General features: G+C 41.4%; 1 protein-coding gene across 5 annotated transcripts in view; it reads left to right on the plus strand.

Moving 5' to 3' along the window:
• The window catches only part of ETV6 (ETS variant 6), a 128,867-nt gene that overhangs the window by 55,024 nt on the left and 56,532 nt on the right, over positions 1 to 17,311 (plus strand). Inside the window, exons 4-5 of one of the 5 annotated variants that reach the window (XM_027702529.1) lie at positions 2,237 to 2,403; positions 3,012 to 3,100. The exons of the other annotated variants lie outside the window; for them this stretch is intronic. The gene's annotated coding sequence lies outside the window, so the exon portion shown is untranslated. The remainder of the gene's footprint in view (positions 1 to 2,236; positions 2,404 to 3,011; positions 3,101 to 17,311) is intronic. 5 annotated transcript variants of the gene reach the window in all.

Here is a 17,311-nt window from a genome sequence, read left to right on the forward strand (position 1 = left end):
CCAGCTGGCCCAGAGCCAAACAGATTGCTAAGGGGTACAGCTGGTGGAATATTCTTCCTTGCCCTTAGCGTTCATTGTTTGCTGGAATGACATGGCAGGGCTCAGCACATGTCCCTCCTCAGACGTTGGTTCCATAGCCCTTGAGCACATTGCTTGTACACAGTTTTCCTTTGTAGGTACCTGAAGGGGTTTTACCTCCTCTCTCCTGTTCCCCTCTCTTGGCTGCACCAGAAAGGTTTGATCTCTGTGTGCAGGTCTTGCCACACCTCCTCAACAGGCCCGTGGAACATGCACAATTAATACAGCATTAATTAATTATGGGGAGAAGTCGCTGCTGGCACAAGAACCAAGGCTTACAGCTTATAAAGTGAATGCTTTGATGCTGAGCTTTAAAGAACATTTCCATCAACTCAAGCCAGCGGAGAGATTCTGTGATATTTATACCCTCCCTCTGCACAGACTCCAGAGCCTGCATTTCGACCACCCTGGGCACGAGCAGGCTGGTTAGGGAGGAGGGTTCAGAAAGCATAATCAGGGCTTGACCCTCAATTGTGCAAGTCGTAGGTTGGGGCTGAAACAGAAATGGTTTGTTGAGCCAGCTTAATAGGTGTGAAAAGTGACCTTCTGGACCTGCTCAAGTGAATAGTTGTCTCACTGACTCCAGTAACTCCCACAGTTTTATTGAGACTGTGTGTGTGTGCGTGTGAGTAAATGTGTAGGTTTGCACTGTGCTTCTACTTATTTGGCCAATGTTTAGGGGAAGAGAGATGAAAGAACGAGTGTGCTTCTTTGGTTTGTGCAATACTGAGAATTTCTCCCTTTCTACTTCCTCCTTCTCGGTAGTGCAGAAGGAAGTAGCCCCGGTTCCTGCTGGTCCACAAACCAGTTACTCATTTCAGTTCTGCCGCTTGAGTGGGTCCTTGTGTATTTCCTAGTGGGGGAAATCTCCCTTTATGTATTTAAGTTCCTCCTTCCGATTCTCTCTTTTGTTCTGATTTATTCTAAGCAATCTGTCTCCTTCAATTTTTAACCTCTTTGCTGGCTTTCACTTCCTCTTCATGATTCAGTGAACGCATTTTGTCAGAAAAAACCCTCTGTACACAAATACTTCTTTGTTCCTTTTTTTTTTTCTGTGTTATACATCTTTGTATCTCACTTCCTTGGAAACTTCCTTAGTAGTCTTACTACCTCTGGGCCTTTAACTTCCTTACTCTGTAGTCATTATTGTGTTGCTGGGTGTGCAATTGTTCAAGGCACCTTGAACTTTTTATTAGAGGTTTGGGGTTTTTTACTGCTCTTTAAATACTAAAAGGGTTTGTCTCATCACAGCTTGTTTGGTGGTTTTTCACTTCTTGAAAGTAAGCATAACCAACTCACAGGAGTCATTCTCTACTTCCACTTTATGTTCTCAGGGATGCAGTGCATTGTGTGGGGCAGCGATGAATGGGCCATATGCAGGAGAAGCTGTTCAAGGTTTGGTGCAGGATTTGAAGCCTTGGATCTCAGCAAAATAGGGACAAGAGATAGCACTTAATATCCGTAGTAGCTGGGACATTTAGAGATCTCCAGTTTTTACACCCTCTCTCAGTTTTAAAATCGTGCAGAATGAAAAGCAAGCAGAGGAACTGGGAGTGGCAGCAGAGGTTAACAGTGATGGTGAGATGAGCTGTGTTTGTGATGGGCAGACCTGAAGCATCTGGGCTGTAAAAGGAGACAGTATTTGCTGTTGGCCTCCTGCCACACTATTATCACTGTGTGCAATAGCAATGGCTGAATCTCAGAAAGTTTGGCGCTGATTCAGTTCAACAGAACACCCAAAAGTAAATCCAGATGTCTTTTAAATTGGTTGGATCTGTAGTGTTATGGTGAGTTTTCCATAATTATGATTTTCTTGTGAGAATTCTGGGAGAATCTAGCTAGTCCAGAAAAACCCTGAGAGCACAGCTTCTTGTCCATGGCCTTCCTGGTGCCTCCATCATTTGCAGTGAGAAAATGTGTGCACACAAAACCCACTGAGACTCAGACAAGAGTTAACAATCAAAATTCGTTTCAAAGCTGAGAAGTTTTGATATTTTTTTTTTAATCTGACATACATCTCTGTGTACATGTGTATATTTAGATCCTTCAGAAAGGAGGCTTACTCAAACACTTAGGTTTTATGCACAGAGAATGTAACTTTTCATTTTTGTTTTGTAGCTTATTAACACTTCGAATGTCTTACACGCATTTCTTTTAGGCAAAGTTGTAAAATTACTGTCTATGATGAAAAAAAAAAAAGGATGCAGAAGACAGTGGAAGGTGCCTTGTGTGTCACATGCACTGCCAAGCAGGCTCACAGTGCTATCCTCCCTATGTCTCTGCAGCATCAAGCAATCACAAGAGGGTTTGAGACAACAGGCCCAGGTTTGAACTGGTCTTTCAATCCATTTTTACTGGATCAAGTGTACAGAGTCAGCAGTGCTGCATATGTTTGAAATTTCTAAGTTGGCTTAAAACTGTAAATGGGGCTCAATTAGCTGCCTTTAATGCTTTCTTGAGTGCACTCCATAAGCCACTTCCCAAAGAGTACTAATGTGAAGTGTAATCCACAAACAGTGTTGGCACCAGTTTGGAAGCTGAAATAGTCAGAGTAGTATAACCCATTGTGAATAAAGGTAGCTCACACTGATAATTTTATCCTGAAATGACTTGACCCCCAATCCGAAGCATTTTCACAGTACAGTTTTATAAGTCAATATAACATCAACAATGTAAAGGCTGTAAAAATACAATTTGTGGTACAAAACATGTCTCTTGACCACCTCTAAATCTGAGCATTAGGACAGTCGCACTTTAATAGATCTTGACAACTGGAAGAGCAGGGACATTCTCTGTATGAATAAAATGCCTGGCATGTCATTACAACTTGAAGTTATGGTCATCTACTAAATTGACTGCTCCCAGTGTCACTCACAAGTGGGATTAAAGTAAATTATTCTTATTTTAATAGTATTTTTTCAATTTTTCTTGAGAGACAGCAGCTCCTTTATATGGGACCACAGTACAGGGATATCTCATTCAGAAGAATGTTGTGGTTGTTAAGCAGAAAACAATTATTGACGTGAGTAGCTCATAACTTTTTCATGTGGTTTTACATAAGACCTATGAATGTCCCTTGATTGTAGAGGTAAGCAAAGATATTTGTAAAAAATCAGTCACCAGTCTCAAATTGGTTTCATTGATTTCACAATTTTATACCAAAACTACTAGAAAGTTGAAGTTCTGACACAGTCTTGTTGAAGCTCATGGATTTCTAGAGAGGTGTCTTAATGCCAAACTCAGTTTGTTCAAACTCCCATTCAGGGTGTGGTGGTCTCATCTACGTGGTCATTTTTAATGTGCTAGGGAACCTTGCCAGAGCAGACTATTTCCCCAATCCTCCCATTCCCACGAAACTAGAGAGGGAAATAGAACTCTGCAGTTTGAGGAAAAGGTAGTTTTGTAAGTGAGTGGGTTGGCAGGGAGAAAGTTATCATGTGGCTATGAAATCATATGTGGTATGGAGAAGGTGGTGACCAGGAAATTCATAGTTCCTTACAGAGCAGCAAATCCCAGGGATCAAAGATGAATCATTGGGCAACATGTCTAAAACAGGAATGAGGATGCATCACTACATGAAAGAAATCATTGCAGCAAGATGCAATGAAGATGTTTTCAGGACTGAAAGTGTAAATGGATTTCCAAGAGGAATCAGATAAACCTGTGGAGAGAGGGATGGGCTGTGTGATCAATATGGAAACAATGGCCTGATTGCAACGACAGCTCATGACGTCCTTAAACCACAGATTACCAGAGGCTGAGATAAGCAATATATATTACAGTAGAGATAGCTTCATGTTTCCTCATTCCTTTGTGTGTATGCCTCTACTAGTGTAAATGTTTGATTAGATGGGTCGGGGATTTTTTTCTAGTATGACAGTTTTTACATTTTACCCCATCTCATAACCATCTCCAGTGATTTGACAGTAGTGTGGATGCCATCCAAGCAGATATATATTCAGTACGCATATGCTACGCCAGAGGGCTCTTTTAGGTGATAACTAACTCATCAGCTAGAGGCCACAGAAGAAAGTTAAGTGGGGGGATTTGCCTTTAAGCAATTCTGACAAAAGTCTCTTTGCACAACAGCTGACTGAATCACTGAATGTAATGCCAAGGGCAGCAATAGAGAAAAAAAAAGTCATGTAAATTAGCTGGCGAGAGAACAGGGCAAAGCTATCTGGTGAAGGAGGGAATGGGAGAGGAGGGCAGGCAGAGCCACCTCCTGGAGCTTTGGCTTTAAGGACCAGATTTCCTCCACCAAGTGTTTGAAAAACAAACTTTGAAGTTGAAACTGAGGGGAAAATGTGGAGAGCCTCTCTCCCTAGCGTACAGGCATCCAGTGAATTGTAGTCACCACAGTGATTCTGTTATCTCTGGCCTTTTTTCCCCTCTCATACACCCTCAAAGGATTGCTTTCGTTTTCCTGCTGTTGTCCAGTCCAAGATCCAGTTCAGCTTGTGCCCCTTCTATGGCCCTGTCTCACATCCATTTAACATGTAACACAAATTTCATTTCTGTTTCCTCCCCTGCCCCAAACAACAGGCATAGTCATTAAAAAAAGTTATTCAGTATTATTTGCGATTTGAAATGGTAAATTAAAAAGTCTGGTAGTGCTTCTGATCTGTCTCCCCATTCCTAAGGTGCTTCATAAAATACCACATGTTGTTAGTCACTCTGGCCTGGATCTTCTTGGCTCTCTCACACTTAATGATTCACAAGATGTCTTTGAGATTAATTTTTGTCAATTAATCTTCCCTCTGTATATTCTCGGCTCCCCCCTCCTTTCTTTTCGAGTCTTCACTGCAAAAGTTCATTAAATAAAACCCATAGTACATCTAAGGGACAGACTGCAGTCCCCAACATAGCATCAGAAGAGATCTAAGATAGGGTGCAAGATTTTCCCCCTGATTTCCAAGCAGGAGATTAGAGTAGTTCACAAAGCTTTTCTACAGCCCCCCTGCTCTTCCTCTGCTCTTTTTCAGCTGTGTGTGTCCTGTGCCTCTCTCATGAATAAAAGTATTTTTTCCTAGTAAAAACTCAGCACCTTGTCCCCTCTTAATGCTCCTGTCTTTCTCTGGGGAGAAGGGAGCAGGAGAAAAGCTGAGTGCAGTGGGGTGTCCACATGCCTGTGCGAGGGCAGTGCTGCTGATCCTAGGTATGCTGGCTGCAGGGAGCAGGCAGGGTTGTTTGCGGGACTTGCATGCCAGATTCTTCAAACAGCTCTGCTCAAAGGCATGAGCTGGGCTCACTTCTGAGGGAAATTTCCTTTTTGGGGAAGTTGCTGCAAAGGAATTTCCTGTGTGGGCAGACAGAGCTTCCTGACTTGAAGGCTTCTTGGAAGGGAAACCGTTTCATAATGAAATGATAAATTAAAGACATACCAGCCTGGTTCGCTTCAAAACAGCTATTGAGAGAGAGCTCACCATTATACTCCTGCGCAGAATGAAAACAAATTGCATCCTGACAGGATTCTCCGTAATGGAGCATATCCTTCCCCCCAGCCTTCCTCCCTGTAGGTCTCGCTTTTTTACCTTCCATCTCCCTTTCCCCCCACCCTGCTATTTGCTTCGCTGTCATCTAACTTTTGTGGCCCTCTCTAACCAACAGGCAAAGAAGCATGATGTTTGAGATTGTTTTCTAAGTGTACTTCTTCCTCCAAGGAGCAGGCACCTCTGGTTTAAGCCCTGCTGTGCTGGCTGGCATGGTGTGAGTGTCCTGGATGTAAGGGATAGAAGTGGCACGGGGCTGCCCTGAAAACTGGGTGCCATGGCTGCTGCTGCGGTTGGAGCAAGGATAAATTAGGGATATCGACAGAGTTTAAGTCAGTGCCTGTAAGGAATGTCTTGGCACAGTTATGAAAATATCTGGGAGGAAGGGTTGCAGATAACTGTTTCCTGTTAAATAAGAGGAAAAAAAGGACCTTTGCTCCATCCCAGTCAAGACTCAATGGAGGGAGGGCGTCGCCACAGAGCTCAAGCTGTTTTCAATAGGCACAAACCAGTTCATATTATTTCTCTGCTCTGCTCTGTCCGAGTCTGTTGAAAAGGGAAGGCTTATTGGTGTCTGTACCCTAAGGGATGCCTATAGCTGTGAGCTCACGTGAACTGGGTGAAGAGCTTTGATTAGACTGCTTGGGTTGCCGAACACATTGTACATGCAGATGGAGGATATAATTTCAGATGGCATGGAGTAGGGAGAACAAACAAGCAAGAGTTTCATGTTACCTTTGTCTCAATTATATTGTCTGTAAACTTGTTGGATGATCCTGCTCACAGTGCCTAGTTCCACAAAGTGATCTGACATGCACTCTATACAAGTGTGGCGTCAACATTTTCTTTTCTCCCTTGAGAGAAAGCCTTTATTCCCTGCCTACTATTTGGCTGGCAGTTAAAGCTGTTCTAATTCTTTGCAGAACTCTGCAGAATTGGTGTATTTTACGTGCCTTGTTCTGCCAAGGAGGCCTTATCCCTTTCCATTGCTTAGTGAATTTCTTAAGAATTTTGAAACACTGAAATTTGGCAGAACAGTGCATGGTTTTATAATAAGTATTGTAATTTTGGGAAGTTTTTCTTAAAAATGCATATGGTGGACTCTTATGACAGCGAAAGAATTTGAGGGTTTATTTGTATTTTTAAAGCAAGTTTCTGGCCTGTATAAAGAAAAACTAGAAAATGTGGTTCACATGGTGCATGCCAACACCATGAGGGTAAATCTTACCGTGCAATGGCCAGGGCTGTCTTACAGCTGTCCGAGGAGACGAATGCTGCTTAAATGAAAGTCAAGAAGGAGCTGTCCTGAGAAGCCTGTACTAGAGACATCCCAGCTCCCAAGCTACAGCATATAGGAGTTCCTCAGAGGAAGAGACTTCTACTGTGTAGTACTAGACTCGCTTCTTCATTCAGGTGTATCATTGGGCTAGACTGGGTTGAAACTAAAAGTAGTTCGTAGCAGAAAAGTCCTCACCATGGCTTGCATTTTGAGGTGCTTGCTTTCCTAAAGAGATGAAAGTTTTGTGGAAATACTCAAGTGGCAACACTCAATATGGTTATAAGTAATTCTGGTTTTAAGAAAACAATTTCCGTAGTCAAGGCGTAGTATAGATCAGCAGAGAACCACGTGGAAGTATCTGCTTTGTTTTAAATCTATTTTATAAGACGCCTGGTAATTTTTATTTGCAGTGCTATTGCTTGTAGAGGTAGGTTTGGAGTTGAGGATGGTTTCTCAGAAATAGCCTCCGTGCCTGATACAGTGCCTGTTCAGCCTGAAAGAGCTTAGAGGCTGAATTCTTAGCATTGGCTTAACATGTAGGACACACCTTGGATGGAGCTGTGTTCAGGCTTATTGCTCAGACAGTTTTGTTTTGAGCTGTGAGGCACCCAGAAGTGTACTAGGCAATGTGGCTACAAAGGGTGGATAAGCACTGGGCTCAGGGCTTTTATGCTGTCACCACCTCTTGATAGCATTAAATTAATGATTAAAATCAACATACCACATACTGTTAACGTAAGTTGCTCTTCTTTTTGCCCCTGCTGATGTATTTTGTTCAGCTAATCTCCACCTAAAGAAATGTCATTGCATTTTCTATATTGCCTGCCTCCTTCCTAGGCTAGGTTGATGTGTGCTCCTCTCTTTGTGTGCTTGACACAACCTCAATTAGTTGTTCCCCCACAATATATCATCTTTCTCCCCAAAGAACATGGGACTAATTTCTGTCACCTTTCTGTTTTGAGCAAAAACTAAACAGAATTACTTCTAATCTACTCAGAAATAAAATGTAGGTAACATCTTGCAATGGTGGCAGCTACAGCCACACCAGGAGGAAATCTGAGTGGGAGCACAATTGATGAGCTGCTTAGAGAACAGAACAGTTTCACCAAGGTTTTGTCTGTAGACAGAGGTTTGTGTTGTTAATCAGGTGCCACTCCAGTCTCACTGTTCAGCTTCATGATAGTGAGTTCCAGTAAAATGCAGGTGGGAGGAAACTTAATTTGTACTTTTTTTATTGCTTTAAACACTCACGCTGTTTGTTCTTGGCATGATATCAAAAGAGTGCTGGAAGGAAATGAGGTAGAAAAGGGACATGAAAATCACAACCCCATGACTGATCTGTAAGAGTATTGTTCCTGCTTCCACGTGGAAAGCCCAGAGATTCCTAGTAGACATTCTTGCTGGGTTGGCAGAAGGTGGAAATTTTATATGTCATTTCTGGAAATACTGGGTCAATAGGGATTTCTCTAATCAGCTAAAAACTAGCAGTGATGGAGTTTCAATAAATTGTAGGCAATTATTCCTGTCATAGGAATAGTTCCTACAATGCAGGGTCTTTAAGGACAAAGGAAGGACTGGAGAGGTGAGGTAGGATGTATCTTACTACCTTTACTCTTGCAGGTGATGTTCTAGGGCCTTATCTTGACCTCTGTCCTTCCATGTAGCATATATTTCTGCTTGAAATGAGAAAGCTAGGCCATAGTACATGTCTATACTCCAGAACAGTTCATTTTGTTATATGTTTGTCCCCTTTGGCAGAATTTCTGAGACATCCTTTTGAGACAATTTAAGTCTTGCCCGTAGGAGGCTGACGTTCAGCCTCTGTTTTCCTTTTATCAAGCTATGTTTTCATCTTCTGAATTATATTGTCAGACCACTCTAAATCTCTGCTTGTGGGGTGCTTATACCGAATATTTGCAGGCATTTCTCCCACTAAACTGTTTGCTTCTCCTAAAGTGCAGCGTGACGTACGTGCAATGTTTCTGGAAGCTCAGGAGTTTTGGTGTCAATAAAGTTGGGGAAGGAACATGTGAGCCAAAGATCATTTCAAGGTATCTGTTCTTAGTATTCTTCTTCTACTACTCTGGCTCACCGGTTGTCAGGACAGTAACTGATATTTTATCCAGCTGGATTTTGTCCTGATCATTTGAAATGCTTCCTTTTTCACCTCAGTATAATTTACAATCACATATCTATTGCAGCAAGAAATGTTAACAGGAAGGAAATGTAAACACTCCAACTGTGTTTTACTTCCTCTAAATATCTATATGTTTGTGTTGAGGGAGTTATTCAGTTAAGAATAAAATAAAGCTTTCCAGTCAACCCTAGGAGTTGAGGTAGGTTCATCTCTTGGGAATCTGGAGGAAGGGAGAATTATGTGTGCAGCAATGCTAGTTGGTATGTTGCCCAAGCTGTCACTATGACAGCATTTCAACATGGTAACAGGGACAGTTCTACACCAGCTGCATTTGCTTCCCATGAGAAAGTGGATTGGCATGGAGAACACAGAGAAAGAGAAAACTAGGGACACGACTTTCCTCTCTTGCACAATCCCTATTTAGGGATTTTCAATCACTATGCCAGATTGTATATGAAAATGTTTAACTTCTTAACTGCTGAAGTATGTAATGATTTTCTCCAGGAAATCTGTCTCTCAGTATTTGAACAAGTGTTGCTTAAAGGGAAAAGGTAACATAACTCCCCACGTAACTCAGTTTACTAAACCATGGATAACATGGTAGGGAAGACCTGAATTAAAATTCAGCATAAGGCACAGATAACATAGGCAAAGTCAAATTTTTCATAGTCTTTAATAATTTGCATTTTTTTCCAATGATCCTCTTTTAATTTTTTCCAGAGTAGGTTGCAAGCAGTGTCTAACTAGGCAAGGGGCATTGACACTAAGTTTACTTTTGGAATTATCTTTCAAAGCCTTCTTGGAGGTAATTTGAAAAACTGCCTGAAATCCACAAACTAGAATTTGGAAAGGAAATATTTGTCCATTTTACAGAATGTCTTTTCAGTTCAGCAGTTTTGAAACCGTAATCACTTGAATTTCCCTTGTCCCTTTTACACGTCAGAGATTCAGTTCTGCCTAGCTAGACTAATGTGACCCTGGCTGTCTGGTTTAAATGCTTTTGCAGATGAACAGTTAGCTTTTCTGAAGCAGGTGAAGGGATGTGATATCTCTCTTTACACTGACACTAAATTTGCTTAAATCTGGGAAAAACTGTAAGAGACACAAAGGGATATTTTTCTTAGGGAAATTTCCTTTCTAAGGAAGTTAGTCATATGAAATAACTATTATTATTTTTAAATCCAGTATGGGCTGAGGGAGTGCCCTGATTACACATTTCCTGGAAGAGGCCGTTGGTGACGTACCATTGACTAATGAAAATCGACAGTTAGAAGCAGCTCTCTTCTATTAACTGTTTGAAAAGGAAAGAATATTTTAAAAGTACAGGTCATCAACACCTCCTTGTTCTTTCTTCTTTAATCCACCATCAGTGACCATGTTTACATCATTAGCAGCTGGTCCTGATTGGAAAACACTAAACTATTCTGATTTAACAAAATAAGTAAAAACGAAGCCTGCTTGCTGTTGTTTGCCATTAATGAGGCTGTGCAGCTTAATGCCACAACTTAAAATGCAGGGAGGAAGAAGAGAAGTACAAAGGAGGCACAACAAGCATGACAGTCAGATTTCCCATGAAATTCAGGATGATGCTTTATGTACTGGTGAGCAGCAGCCCCCAAAGAGCTCTGTAGTACCTGCCTAGGGGTTAAGGGTGGAGTTTTGTGCATGTATGAGAAATTCAGGTCAGAAAAGAGAAAAGCTGTAGAATTGAACTTCTGCATTTCATTGCTACTAATTCAGGTTTTTCTAGCATGTGTTAAACTCCTGTCCAGGAAATCTTGGAGCGGATAAGCAAGAAATTCCAAATACCATTTTAGCTGTTACGTCTAAGACTCTGGGAATTGTGTTGCTTATGCTCAGAAGAGCATGACTTGTGACTGCAATTTGTTCAACTCAAAATGACCTCTAAGCCTTACTGGAAGTCAACTTAAAAAAAAAAAAATCCAACCACCACAAAACAAAACACAAAAGCATAAAAATCTGCCCCCTCCTACTTCTACCATAAGAGATTTTTTAGTTTTAAAATCATCATCCTGCAACATCTTGTTTTGAGTTTAACCCCAACAATATTAACATGACAGAATTATGCAAACAAGGAAATTTCCACGGGCTGAATTGCACAATTTCAAGAAACAATCTGAGCGATTAAATAAACATGAACGCTGATGCATTAGTATTGAAGGGCTGTGCACTCTCTGTAGCTTTTGGAACAGAGAGAATAAATATACCTTTCTTCTTCCCTGTTCATTGACTTAACACACAAGAGGGTATGAATACTACGTGGCTAAGTGTCTGTGTGCAGTGCCAAACCACAGGGGTTGTTTGGAGGGCTAGTGCATGAGATTTACCATTCACTCAAAGAAGTAGCACTAAGAGAAGATTTAAGCAATGCTGCTGTAGGTGTTAAAGCTATGCAGTGCTTCCTGGTGCATTACAGATTTTCCTTTGTACTTCCATGGGATTCTGCATGGCCTGTGACAACAGCTAGCTAGCTCTGGGATATAATAACTCCACTGCAAACATTTCTGTGAAAGATGCAACGCAGGCACCAACCCGACAATGATACACGTTTCAGCTTTCAGCAATATGCTGTACTTAAATCAACTAACTTTATATTCTTACCTAGAAACCTGAAGCTTGCCCACCAGCCTACATCCTAGGTACACTCCCATAAATGAACTACTAGGCTGTGTTATTTTGCTGCTGTTTCCACTGTATAAATTCACATCAGGCCCTGTTATGCCTGTAAGGGTGGAATACCTTTTTTGTCTTTCAGTTCTATAGCCTCCATTATTACAAGGGTGCTTGGCTGTGATAGGGATGAGACTTATAAAAACTGAGATCATTGAGTGATTAAGGTAAGTAAAAACTCAACACCAATCTCTGCCTTTGGGGGTGAGTGAAAACCAAAACCAGTAATGGCCCTGAACATATTGATCTGGGATTTGTTGGAGTAGTGAGATTCTACAAAAGTCATACAGCAGGATTAATGGCTCAAGCAGTCTAAACAGCTGATAGAGCTGATAGTCTTTTAAACAGAATTGCTTTAGAGAGGATTCCATTTGGCAATACTTCCTGAAGGGTGATCCTGTAATGCCCTAGTTTGCCTGATGGATTTAGGGTAAGGTAGTTGGATTTACCCTGGGTAGTGTGCAGGAGAAATAACTAAATTCTTAGGAGGTTCAGTAACAACTTTTTCTTGGAAACTTTAGAACATTTCAGTAGAATAAGGCACTCAACAAATTTTAAAACATCCAGACAAAGTAAGCCACTTCTCAGACTTTAACTCAGCAAACTTTAACTTATTCAGACACAACAAGGCACTGAGCAGTGGCCGTCCTACGTACACAGAGCTTGCCCTGTTCCCCACCCCACCCACCCACCCTGATTTCCCACCTGGACCTGGTTGTTTTGAGGCAGTCAGACATCCCTTTGGTCTCCTACCAATCCACTTAGAGGCCTCTTCTAAACCAATGCCTTGTGGTCTTAAAGGTCTGTGTGCTGCTTGCACAAATCTGGAGTTCTTGGTGAAGTTTTTGAAGCTTTCCAAGTCAAGATTTATGAGGGTGCCCAAGGTGTGTGTAAAAGCTGAGTTTTATTGACTTTCTTGTGGTTATCACATGCCACAAAACCCCTTGTCCCATGCAGACTGAAGATGTGTATATTTGTGAAAGGGATTAGAGTTGAGACTGAGATGATGAGAGAGAGAGTTGACATGAGCAAAAGGATTACATGAGGAGTTAGGGAATTATAGAGTAGGTGTTTTTGGTGAAACCAAGAGTGGAGATGTAGGCAAGAGACCTTCAGTCTGCTCTGTGAAAAAAACCAAACAGGGATCCAGACATAAGCTGCCTGCATCAGGACAGAAAACTGGCATATTTGGCAGCATGCGACTTGCAAATCTGTGCAAAACACATTATTCCAGCAGAAATAGTTGGTTTTCTGAAGGCTTAGTCAATGAATATAAATGAATCAATACACTCTTACATTTTATTGGGTGATAATCAACTGCTGATACTCATCAGCAGAATGACAGATGTGGTTTCTTTATCTGACTGTCAAACAGAGAGGGTTTGTGTCATTATTCACTTACATGAGTTTGCCCAAGGCTTGCATTACTGGTAAAAACTGTCCCATTTGCTGTATTTAATGATCTACAGGTTATCAAGTCTTCTGCAATCCTTTACTGGCTGTGACACTTTATTGCATGATGCTCCTTACTTTCCCTACCTAGAAGAAGGTCCTTTGCAAGGATAAACACATTAACTCTTAGAAAATATGTCTAAATCTGCTGATGAAAGGTGCTTCTTTCCACTATTCCAGAGTATTAGCAATAATTCTGTCTGAAGAGGATGGAAGAACAGGGAATGTGGGTCAAAAGGCATTGACAGAAGTTTATCTAACGGGCCTGCCTTTAGAGTAGAAGAGCTGTGACCATGTGAGGGAGGGTGACCGAGTGCAGCCTTTGCACTGAGCAACACAGAGAGAAGCCAGAGCCCCATAATAACCTCATCCAACCACATCTGTGTTTCCAAAGTCAGCTCTAGATGGATGGCGAGTCTCTAGCATACAAAAAATAAATCATAAGAGCACAGAGAGGGAACAAAACATGATCCAGGGAGATGTTGCCTCAGTTGTAATCAGGACTTTGAGTGTGGCTACATTGCTGTTGACACCTTAATTCTCCTCCATGGACCATTTTGGTCCATCCCCAAAATGGTGGCAAGAGTCTATGAACGCTGACAAACATGGGGGCTGCATTTTGGAAAATCTTCTGGCACTATTACTGTAAGCAAGACTAGTTGGCTTGTTTTTTCACTTCTGGTGGTGAATGCACGTGCTGGGAGCTTTAGACAGAGTACCTCTGACATTTTTTCTTCTGTGGGATTTTATTTCATATATAAAACAAATGCAGATTTTGTATTTTCCACAATGTTTCTGTAGTATGAGAGGCAATCTAATTTTAATTAATTTTTAAGAGGCACTGATTTAAATGTGTTTGATGTAAAAGGTGTTTTGGTCTTCTTGATGTCATTTCAGAAGGACAGCAATTGAACGGATGTGCAGCAGCACAGAACTTGTGCTAAAGGAAAAGAGAATTAAGCTTCAGTATTTGAGACCAGTAGTGATACTTGTCTCATTTTAAAGGCCTTGGCATGTGTTACACTCGTGTAACATAAGGGAAATACTTCACATCATTGGTGGTTTCTGACCTGGGTGGTTTCTGTCAATCATAGACTTCCAACCATTTACTTTCCGGGGAAATATAAAGATGACTACTAACCATGTAAATATAAAGAGATGGCTCTTAAAAGACAGTAGCAGTCTTTGAAAAGCATGTTCCTTGGCAGTGCCAAAGAGGTGTTCTTGGTGAACACCTGCAACTATAGAGGATTGGGTTAGAAAAGACATGAAGTTTTTGCTAGTTGAGAGCTGTCTGATTGTTTCAAGTGAGGTTTAACAGAAAAAGTCCAGTAATGCAGAAAAAATTTCCAGCTTAAGTAGGCCATTTTAAATGGAGAACATAAGCTTCTCATAGTCCAGGTATCTTCAAGAGCATTAGGAAACAAAAAACTATTGTTGCTGGGGTTGGTTCAGAGCCAGTATTTCCAGTCAGTTCTTTCACATGAGGCTCTCTGGTATTTCCTAAGGTTAAGGGAAATTAGGAAGTTCAGTGTGACTCTATTACTCCTGTGCCTGTGGTTGTCCTGGACCAGGTTCTGCTTTATCATATTCCACGCTTGTTGTGAGAGAAACAAGGTACTGAAACAGGAATCTTCTTTACAGAGATAATAAATAAGATAGATGGGGAAATCTTAGGCTGCACTGGAGGAATTGCTCCAGTGAGGTGATCCATATCCTCTGACTCTAAGCTTCTTGTGCAGCCACAGACAGGGACATTGAACAACTTCAGCGGTATAAGGTCTGGTTGCAATACCTCAGCTGCTTCAACAACTTTCTTCTCCCTCCTCCCATGCTCTCAAACACACCAGAATTCAGATGTTTCAAAGATGGGGTTCATTATGCCATAGACCTCCTATATGTTGTGTTTGGGGGTTTTTTAAACCTTTTTTATTCTGTCCTTCTTATTGATGTAGGCTTTCTTTGCACAGCACCACACCATCTTCACTTCTCCAGAACCCACAGCTATAAAAACCATGTAGCATACATCACAGACCCACTAAACACCATTTTTTATTCAGTCATGGATCAGTCTTAAGGGCAAAAATGGGGGAAAGGGGCCAGTGAGAAAGGAGAACAAGCTGGCTCAGGGGAACATTAATAGATTTGGTTTGAGTCCAAATCATTCTAGCAGTGATGGTAAATAAACACTTGGTGGTGATTCAGTGTTTTCTGTTAAATGAATGGGTGGTATCTGTCCTGTCCTCAGTGAAGAACTGGCCATGCACATCCATCCCATATCACTAAACCAGCTGCAGGTGCATCTGTGAGCTCAGGGCTAATCTGCCAGGCCTGGAGGAATCAGAGAGCAAAACAGATTCTCAAAGCTCAAGATGGCCTCTCTGTCTCAGGGTTATCCCATGGCTGAGGTGAAGTCATGTAAAATAGCTCTTCTCTAGTCTACGTGGTAGTGACTTTGTTGTTGGCTGGTGCTTCATGCTTTCCTGAGCACTGACTTTCCTCCTGATACAGAAGTGTTATGGAAAGTGATAGAGAAAACTTGACTGGGTAGTACAGCATCAGAAGGGGGAGGGAAGCCAAGAAAAATGCCCTTGTCAGCTGAACAAATTAAAAATTAAAAATCTCAGCATTTTGTCAGTCACTTCACCTCCCAGCATTTCCTTCACAGTTAGGACTTTAATCATCAGTAAAACAATAATGACAAAACATGTACAAGGATTCCAGCCATCAACCATCATAATTCTCGTCAACACAGCAAGATGCCCTTCAGCAAATAACCATTAAGAGATTAAGTCTCTTTTATGAATAAATTGTTAGGGATGCTGAAGGCAATTTGTTGGACCTACTTTCACAGGCTTAAGGAGTCAAAGAGCTTGACAACATGCTAATTGTCCATACCTGGCATAGAGGCATTATTAAAGCCTTGGTAGTATTCCATGCCATTGACAAAAGTAGCATCCACTGGAGATTGTTTGCTAATGTAGTCCTTGGTTTGGCTGCTAATAAATGCGAGTGTATATTGTGATGATGCTTCACATCAAGATCCTCAAATACCATTTTTGCTGAGGGTCTTTCAAAACCTTTACAGTCCCCCAGAGGTATTGGTGGTATTGATGCTATTACAGTTGTCCATTTTTGGAGAAGGGAAAATGGAGGCTCCAGTTTTGCCAAATCCAGTAAACCAGGGTAATGTAGTGCCCCTGCTGAAAAATGCCAGTCCTGCCCTTCTGTTGCTCTGGCTGTTATTCTCACCTGCATGCTGGCTGCTGGCAAAATCTCTTTTACTACTGTTCAAATATTCAGACTGAGAAATTCCTCTGGATTAAAACTAATGTTAGGAGAAAATAGTTGGGTTTTGGTTCTTTTACCTTGTTTGTTTCCTTGGTCAGACTGTTTGTACAGCTACTTGTACACTGACAAGTTTCAGGTAGCTGTATGAAAACTGGAAAGTGAGATGGGTGTAGGTAGGATTTATTTATTGTGGCAGTGCCACTTTAAACCAACCTGAAGTACTCATAAAACTGTGTCCCGAGGTACAGGTAAATAGCCTTTTGATGTGCTTGTTCACATCACTCTTGTGGGCTTCCCCAAGTCACCTTTACTATAGTAAGCTAACATGCATGGGGGTCACAGTCAAATTGAGTCTTTTGCTGATGCATCTGAATTTTAGCCAACCTGGCCTAGCCCACATTGGCTGCAGATGAAGTGGTGAGTGCAGAGCAGAGATGGAATTGACAGTGCAATATGCAGAATCCAGTAATCCTCATCTGTGTTCTCCAAAGCAGTGAAAAAGCACACTTCCTCATGATAGTACTTGATTGGTTGTGATGTTTTTTCCCTTTTTTGTAATGGCTGATTAACAAGCATGAAACCTCTGCTCCTCAAATGTAAGATCAGCCGCTGAAAGAAAGGGCAAGGAAGCAATTTTTCCTGAAGCTTATTTCCTGGCAAGGCATGATTTTCAGCTTTAGAAGGATGTATGGGGCAGAGAGAAGTCCTGTAAACATGTTCAGATGTGCCAAAGCTCCTTCAGCTTTTGCTTTAACCTAAATCTCACAGAACACACTGACTTGTGGTTCGTTGTCTTCTCATAAGAACTTGGTATTAACTTGTAAATTCCATATACACACAAAGAAGAAAAAGAGAGAACAAATGAGACTGTATCACCTCTCTTAAGAAAAC

The sequence above is a fragment of the Neopelma chrysocephalum genome, unplaced genomic scaffold (genome assembly GCF_003984885.1).
Source record: "Neopelma chrysocephalum unplaced genomic scaffold, ASM398488v2 Primary Assembly neopelma1_188, whole genome shotgun sequence".
NCBI classification, from domain to species: domain Eukaryota; kingdom Metazoa; phylum Chordata; class Aves; order Passeriformes; family Pipridae; genus Neopelma; species Neopelma chrysocephalum.